This window comes from Patagioenas fasciata, chromosome 2 (genome assembly GCF_037038585.1).
Source record: "Patagioenas fasciata isolate bPatFas1 chromosome 2, bPatFas1.hap1, whole genome shotgun sequence".
In the NCBI taxonomy this organism is placed as follows: domain Eukaryota; kingdom Metazoa; phylum Chordata; class Aves; order Columbiformes; family Columbidae; genus Patagioenas; species Patagioenas fasciata.
Window position 1 is genome coordinate 2,797,193 of NC_092521.1, and position 8,607 is coordinate 2,805,799.

The following is an 8,607-nucleotide window of genomic DNA, read 5'->3' on the forward strand; positions in this document are numbered from 1 at the left end:
TGGTTATCACACGCCAGTCAAGCAGTTCATAAACAAGTAAGGAGAGGTAAAGTTTATTTCTGGCAGTACTTTGGACATTCCTCCAGCCTCAGCAAGCAACAATTTTTGGTTCTTCTGGCTCGTTGCTCTCATAGGGGTGTCACATTTTGAAAAGAGCATCTTTTATTGCCCAGCTCCTATGTGTTGGTTGAGTTCGGGGAAAAGGCAAATGTGGCTGAGAAAGGCAGCAGCAGCAGGGAACCAGAGGGGAGATGGGAGGGAGAAGGGAAGGGTGAGGAGCAGCATCATGAGCACTGAACTTGGAATTGCCTGCACACTGCCTCCTCATGGACCTGCTCCAGCTGGAAAAGGCGATGTTCTTATATCCATTTCCTTCTTTTTATGCAGTGCCAAACCAACCTGACAGCTGCTGCCAACCCCGGTCATTTAGAGATTGTGAGATGGTTTCTACAAAACCGTATTCCTGGCAGAGAAACGACTGATTGTGTTGGGCTTTGTTTGGTTTTGCACTCCAGGCTCTCCGCTCCCTCCTTTCTCTGTGAGAGCTGCAGTGGAGAGGAGACAGAAAAGCTCTTTAGGAGGCCTGGGAGTGTCTACAGAGAAGAAGGGCAGGCAGCCAGAGACTAACACAAACAGCCCAGAGCTTCTCGGTCATAGCCCCTGCTGCAAGATCATTTTTCTGGGGAAAAAAAAAAATAAAATAAAAAAGGAGAATTTGGCAGCATCACTAGCTCAGCTGTTTTCTGGGGAAACCAGAGCTTGTCCAAACAATTAAAGTGTTCGAGCTTGGTTTTGGATGAGATGTTGTATTTGATGGCTAAATGACATTTCTGGTTTATCTGAAGCATTGCCTTGGAAGCCTGCTGTGTTTTGGTTGCACATGTGGAAGGGTGCGCATTTTTGAGATGTTTCATACTACCTGGATTACAAAGCAAGAGGACAAATATGCTCCATCAGCTTCTTGTTTCGTATCAAGAACTCTGAAGCCTGGTGCCTGGCTTTAAACATTTTGTTTAATGGACAGGAGGGAAACAAAGCAAATGAAGGAGGCGACACCACAGTGCTGGGTAGAGACAAGAAGACCATGATGTCCATTGATCTGTGAGCCATGCCAGGGATGACAGATGTCAATGCTGCCAGTTCAGAGTCTTCTTCCCAGACACAGATCATGTTTTCTGCCTGGCCCAGGTTGCCCAGAGAGGTGGTGGATGCCCCATCCCTGGAGACATCCCAGGCCAGGCTGGACGGGGCTCTGAGCAAACTGATCCGGTTGAAGATGTCCATGCTTATTTCAGGGGGGTTGGGCTAGATGATCTTTGAAGGTCCCTTCCAACTCAAACCATTCCATGATTCTACAGTTCCATGATCCCACGTCAAAAGGGCCAAATGTGAACTTGCCAGCAGCACACACTGTGAATTTTCTCTCACCAAATACAACCACAAGAGGGAAGGAAACCTATGAGGGTGAAGAGGAAGAGAGAGACTTTTTCAATTAAAAGGAAGGAAGAGATGTCCAGCTGCTAAGGGCAGGGGTTGGCAGCCCTGATATGGGCTGTAGTGTCCGTGCCGCATCCTGATGTCATGAGCACATGCTCCACAAATACTTTGCACAGAAGGAAGACACTTCTTTCATGAAATACGTCAGGTGTTTTCAAAAAACTCCGGGAAAGTTGGGCTTTGGGCCAAAACTGTCCATTACTGTCTTGACCACCAGGCAAGATGCAGCAGAAAAGCAGAAGTAAAAGGAGTAATTTTTATCTCAACCATTTTCACTGGATGTGAGAAGGCGAACACCTGGTGGGTGTGAGCAGCTGGTGGGGAGGGAACAAATCAAGGGTTGGGACAAGTCACAGAATCACAGAATCACAGAATGTCAGGGATTGGAAGGGACCTCAAAAGCTCATCCAGTCCAATCCCCCCCGGAGCAGGAACACCCAGCTGAGGTTCCACAGGAAGGTGTCCAGGCGGGTTTGAATGTCTGCAGAGAAGGAGACTCCACAACCTCCCTGGGCAGCCTGGGCCAGGCTCTGCCACCCTCACCATGAAGATGTTTCTTCTCAAATTTACGTGGAACCTCTTGTGTTCCAGTTTGAACCCATTGCCCCTTGTCCTATCATTAGTTGTCACCGAGAAGAGCCTGGCTCCATCCTCCTGACACTCTGCCTTTCTATATCTGTAAACATGAATGAGGTCACCCCTCAGTGTCCTCTTGTCCAGCTCCAGAGCCCCAGCTCCCTCAGCCTTTCCTCACACGGGAGATGCTCCACTCCCTTCAGCATCTTTGTTGCCCTGCGCTGGACTCTCTCCAGCAGTTCCCTGTCCTTCTGGAACTGAGGGGCCATGGAGGCTGGTGACATGTGGGGTGCTGGGATAGGCAAAGTGAGGAGGGAGAACAAATGTAATTCAGATCTTTCCTATAGAGCAGCAGAGTGGGAGCTGCTGTAGGGTCTGGAGGGAGAGCTGGTCTGCTCAGAGAGCAGATGAGCCCAGAAACCACTACCAAGGCCTCCCTTTCATGGGCTTTCACTTCTGCACTGGGATCCCCAGCTACCGTACACTCTTTAAAAAAGTTTCTTGGTTCTGCTTACAGGGACTTTCTCCTGCTGGCAGATTTCTGCAGGCGTCATTCCCCCTTATAGGCCCTGTTTTTATTCCTAACTCTTCCCGTTATCTTCACTGCAACAGTTTAAGTGCTGCCTGCTGATAGCAGCCAAACAGACATCGCCTCCAACAAGATAAAATGTACAGAGGGGTTCCTAATTCTCCTACAAATTTAGACGAAGCCTTTCCTTTCTTGAAATTTCCAGAAGCCATAGCACCTGACCACACCAGGATTATGCTGACTGATCCTTTGCAGATGAAGTGCCTTAGGGTTTTCACTGTGTTTAAAAGGATTATAGCAGGGCCTGTTGTGATGGGACAAGGGGTAATGGTTTTAAACTAAGAGGGGAGATTCAGCCTGAACATGAGGAAGAAATTTTTTACAATGAGAGTGGTGAGAGCCTGGCCCAGGTTGGCCAGAGAGGTGGTGGATGAACCATCCCTGGAGACATCCCAGGCCAGGCTGGACGGGGCTCTGAGCAACCTGAGCTGGTGAAGATGTCCCTGCTCATGGCAGGGGTTGGACTGGATGAGCTTTGAAGGTCTCTTCCAACCCAAACTATTCTATGATTCTATGATTTACTGATTGCATTGTCAGTCATACCAGCCCCCACCTGGTTCCTGGACTGAAAGCCCAGAGTCATGAATGAGGATCTGAAAGTCTCCAGAAAGTGAGTGTGTGGGTAGGATTTATGAATGGACTTCGTCAGAACTGATGCTTTGAGTGAGAAATCACTGAAACTCTTTCAAATACATAAAGATGGAAGCAGGACAGTTGAAATCTGTCTGAAACCTTCTTGTTTGGGGATAAGAAGTGAAGTACACGTTGGTCTGGTTAATGACAAGGTCACAGCTCCCTTTCCACACTGGCACCTGCCTTCCCTGGGCTGAAGGTGCAGGGGCTAGATGAAGATGAGGGTTCCTGTGGCCCAGGAGTCTAAATACAGACAAGTCTCCTCTTCCTCCTCACATCATCTTCATCAATCACGCTTGCCTCCTCAAATGAAGCAAGCTGCAGTACAACATTTTGTTGATGGTGCCCTCTATGCTTAGCTGAGCTTGCTGGGAGAAGATATCTAGGTGATGGTTGGAGGTGCCACTTCGGTGTAGAACTTGTTTTGCAATCTCACAACAGCTTTGAATTGCACACCCAGAGTCAGGAGATGTGTTTTTGCTTCCAGCCTGCAGTACGTGCAGAGTCGAAGGGAAGACAGGTGTGGAAACACTGACCACATCTAACACAGGAGCAACAGAGCCATTTTGCTGCCACAAACATTCAGGAGATTAACATGGATTAGCCAACTAACACATCAAAAGCAAGAACATTAAAACAAAGCGGGGCACAGGTCTAAGCAAATAAAATGTGGTGTTTTCAATATGAATATGCACATCAGCAAGGGATATCAGCCAAATTAAGTGGTGTCTAGGCACACTGGGAAAAGAAATCTCTGGCATCCATTGCAGCTACCAAACCCATCCTGTTTCACATGCTCCTGTTTCCTCACAATAGGGAAATCTGAGTATTTCTGAAGACTGGATGCCACCAAATGCAGCATTCACCATTATAAAGAGGATGGGGAAGACTCTGGAGACATATAGAGCATCAACTTGGACCCCAACCTTGGGAAAAATCTCTGAAATAAATCATCAAACAGTTTGCAGTGGTGTAGGGGCTATCAAGGAAATAGGGATGAGCAACAAGAGCTTTGTGACAGATGGGTGTTATTCCCACCTGTGACAAGATGGCAAAATGTGTAGTTAGGGTAAAAGTGGTACCTGTCACACAGCTCAATGTTCATAAAGCTTTTGGCACTGTATCACATCACAGCATCATAAGCAAAACTAAGAAAACACAGTCCAGCTAAAATCATGAGCAAATAACTGTCAACAGTTTGCTGTCAAACTGGAATGATCTATCAAACAGAGTTCTTTGTGGGTTGCCTTGGCTCTGGTATGATGCAATGTTTTAATTACCAGTTTTAATGATGGATTAGAGAATAAATTGATTGAGCTTGCAGGTGACAAACTGAGAGAATCTGCAAGCAGGAGAATTCAGGGTGACTTGGGTAAATCTAAGCGATAGTCTGAGAAAGAGGATGTAATTTAGGAAGGACAAGAATAAAGCTTCACAGTTAGTGTGGACCCATCATCTGCACAAATACACGATGAGGAAATCTCTCTTGCAGAAAAAGAAGTTGCAGTGGGTGTTGTATCAGATCACAAGTTTAACATGCATCAAACCTAGGGAAAAATTATGACAAAGAAGGCTTTGTTAGAACTCTGCAATCCATTGAAAAGTCTTACCCATTTTACTGGGAAGTATTAACTGGTGTGTGATGGGATAAGATCCTCCCAGTCTCTTCTCTAAAGGGAAGACCTGGGCTGCTTCATTCTCCCCACTTTTTGCTTTAGGGTTCACACAGCAGCAAAGGAGCTTTTAGATAGGATCAGAAAGGTTTCCTGGCATCTAAAGTATAGTGGAGGGCAGGAGAACCGCCTCTAGCATCAGCAGCTTGAGCATCATTATCAAGATGCATCAAAGCATGATAGAAAAATACCATGTTTAGTATCTTGTTGGTGTCTTCACTGGGGCTGGAGAATGAACTCTGTTACATTTCTTGATTCTCTCTGTCTCCTTTCAGTCATTCTTGGGTATCCATTCTTGCTCCCTTCACTAAAGCAGAATTGTGGTGTTCAGGCTTGACTTTGCTTTATCATAGAATCAAGGAATCGTTTGGGTTGGAAGAGACCAGTTCCATCATCCAGTTCCAACCCTCCTGCCATGGGCACGGTCACCTTCCACTAGATCAGGTTGCTCAAAGCCAAATATATAGCCCTGTCTAGCAGCAAAGGTGAGCCAAAGATGCTCTTCCACTGACATCATGTAGGAACTTTACTCCAAAGTATGTTCAACTTTCAGAACACCTCCAGGTTTCCCAGGATCTCAATCAACAGTAAAAGCAAAAGTGGTGATGAGGTAGTGAGCAGAGGGAAAGCTCTGCATGATATGAATGACCTATGTTTTTTTTTCCTCTTTCAGCTGGTTTCTCACCTACACAAATCCCTAAACACCACACGAAGTGCTGTCATCATGCATGGGGGTGATAGGGGTTCAATCTTCCTTGGTCCAGGAGGGCCAGGACACAGTCACTGGCTCCTTGCCTGGTTCTCACAAAAGCTCATCTGGGACCTGCATCCAGCTCCAGGGCCTGCTCCAGCATTAGATGTTAATCAGCAATTAGATAAAGTGCAGACACTGCTCCTGGGAACAAGAAACTCCCTTCTGCAGCGTACAGGAAATTAGTGTAATAAAACTTACTGCAAGATCTTCTGGGAGGGGAGAAGAAAGCAATTTTTATCATACAAAAATCTCTAACAAAGTCGATTTTGCCCTCTCACACTCATCCTTAGAGATTTAATTTGATCAGTGCCTCACAAACACCCACACGTGTGTGCCCAATTCATCTGGCCAGTGTCACTTCTCTGCCACAGGTAGCCAAGAGATGGCAGCTATGCCATTGTCATCACGCCTCTGAGGTTCTTGGCAGAGCACTACAAAACCGATTTTGGACTTGCCTTCTGCAGCTTTTAAAAAGATGTCTTGGTTCGCTTTCCCCTTTATTTTGCTCCTTTTAGGTGAAATTCCTGTATTCCCCGGTTCTTTTGTTTCCTTTATCTGGGTGCTTTATGCCTCCCACCCTGTTCTTTGACATCTGGAGACTCTTATCTAAGGTCAGTTTGTTCCTCCTCTTAGTTTGAAGTCAGACACAGGGTGCTCCAGAGCATTTAACACATGCCTTTCCTTTTAACCCTTGCTCTGCTGTTTCTTCCCAATGCCTTCACACATTTGCACATTCCCACTCCTCTGTCTTTCACACCAAACTTTACATTTCTACTACAAATCTCCACAAGCCCAGCACCTTGGCTACAGCTTCATCACGGTTTATGCAGCCTTCCTGGAGCCTGGTAAATGTCTTTTTTACAGAGAAGCATATTTTTGGTGGAAGGGATGGGAAGGGCCTGAAATGCTGCTTCTCTTCCCAAAACAACCAGGTGATGAGGTTCTTGCTGTGGGAGAGGAGATGCCCCCAGGCAGAGGAACCTTTGCAGGTTACTGCAGAACCTCAATGATGGTTCAGAAGAGGCCATGGCTGGAAACCAGGCTACAACATGGGTCCAAAGTTCACCCAGGCGATGGAGATAGGACTAGAGACAGGTGCAGCTGCTACATATGTCAAGGGCCATCCAGCAGACAGGGTTGGAGACAAGGTCACAACCTGAGTCCAGTGGTCATCATGAGGCCAGAAACAGAGCTGGAGACAAACTACCCACAGTTCAGGTCCAAGGTCCATACAGGAGATGGCTGGAGATAGGCACACTTACAGCATAACCCTGCCAAGGACAAAAGGCTCAGGATCGAGCCTAAACGGCACTCCTGGATCCATGGGCACAGTCTGAAGAGAGGTCCTTGGTGAGACCGTCCAGGATGATTAAGCCCTGTGCATGCACTCAAGGCATGACAACGTGAGCCCGTTTGTAGTTTATGATGCTGGACCACCCCAGAGCAACCTTTCTTCAAAGGTAGTCTGGTTGGTCCAGACATGGACATATCTTCCAGCACACTTCCAGCAGCCTGGAGACACCACAGCAGCAATTAGAGTTTAACTTTTTGCCTGAGTGATGACCCTCGCTTAAATATTCACAATTGTTTTCCTGTCAAAAGCCCAGAATAAACAAGACAGAGGGTGAGTCATCCAGACTCGGTGTGAAAATACTGATTTCTTCAGTAGCGACTGAGCATGCACCTGCCAGTGAAACACCTTCATCTTAACCACTCCGGGAAAGAAGGAAAACGGAAACATTGAAACGGAAACAGCCAGAAATGAAAGTTCATAAAAATGACAGCCTGATTATGCCTGCAGACTGTGGTTTAAGTGAGTAGATGAAGGTCCTATTCCAGTAGGCACTGCAGCTCAAAGATGTACCTGGTTATGCATCCACGTTTTCAGGAACCTCAGTACCTGAGAGCTGCCTCAGGTCTGTCCCCATGGCCTGTCAGGGTGATGGAGGACAGTGAGATGTTTGACACTGTAGACAGCAAGAAGTCTCAAAGAAGCACCTACAGCTTGATTTGCCCACGAAGAACCTGTGTCTGGGGCATCCTTGGATGATTCAAGGATGTTCCTGAAGGTTTTCTGGGCAACTATGAAACAGAGCAAACAGAGGAGCTTTAGGAGGAGAAACATCCAGGGATGCGATGGTGGGGAAGGTCTAGAAGACTTCTTATTCATCCAAGTGGAGCAGGACAGTGTGAGCAGGAGTCTTGGGGATGGTTCATCACAGCTCCAGTGCTCTTTGCAGTGTAGAAGGCTGTGGAAGCTGCCAGGGTGGTGAGGACATTTATACCATGACCACATTGCAGCAGACTGGTCTGGGCAAACAGACTTGTCTGTTTGAGAGGAAACACACCTTGCAGCAAGGATGGAGATCCTGGGCTCCTGCTCTTCCAGGTTGGAGAATGGATCATGACCTCCCAAGTCCTCTGTTCTGCTAAACTGATACTCCATGTTTTACTATGAAATAGCTTGGACAGGACTTTTCTATAAAGCAATCCCTATCCTCTCTGGTAGAAGAGAAATCTGAACACCTTTAATTTCCAGAGAATGACGTATTTATTGAAAAAAAAGGACTTTGTCCCCTTCCTGTGCCACCTATGCAGGGCAGTTTCAGCAGGTTTGCTCCACCAACCAACTCTGTTCCACTAACTGGGGAAACACCTCATTTGCAAACTTGACTGGGGGTTTAGGTTCCTCACAGAGACCCACGTGCACAACCCTGGTCATGCTCAGGAAGTCTCATCCAAGCCTTGAAAGAGATGTGTGGTGGTGAAGGAAACTCTGCATGCCACCTGGGTCCACAGAAGCTTAGCCAAGCTTTTAGCAGGCTCACATTTCAAGCTCAAATTCCTAAAGTGCCAGTTAAGCACCAAAACCTTTCACACCTGGT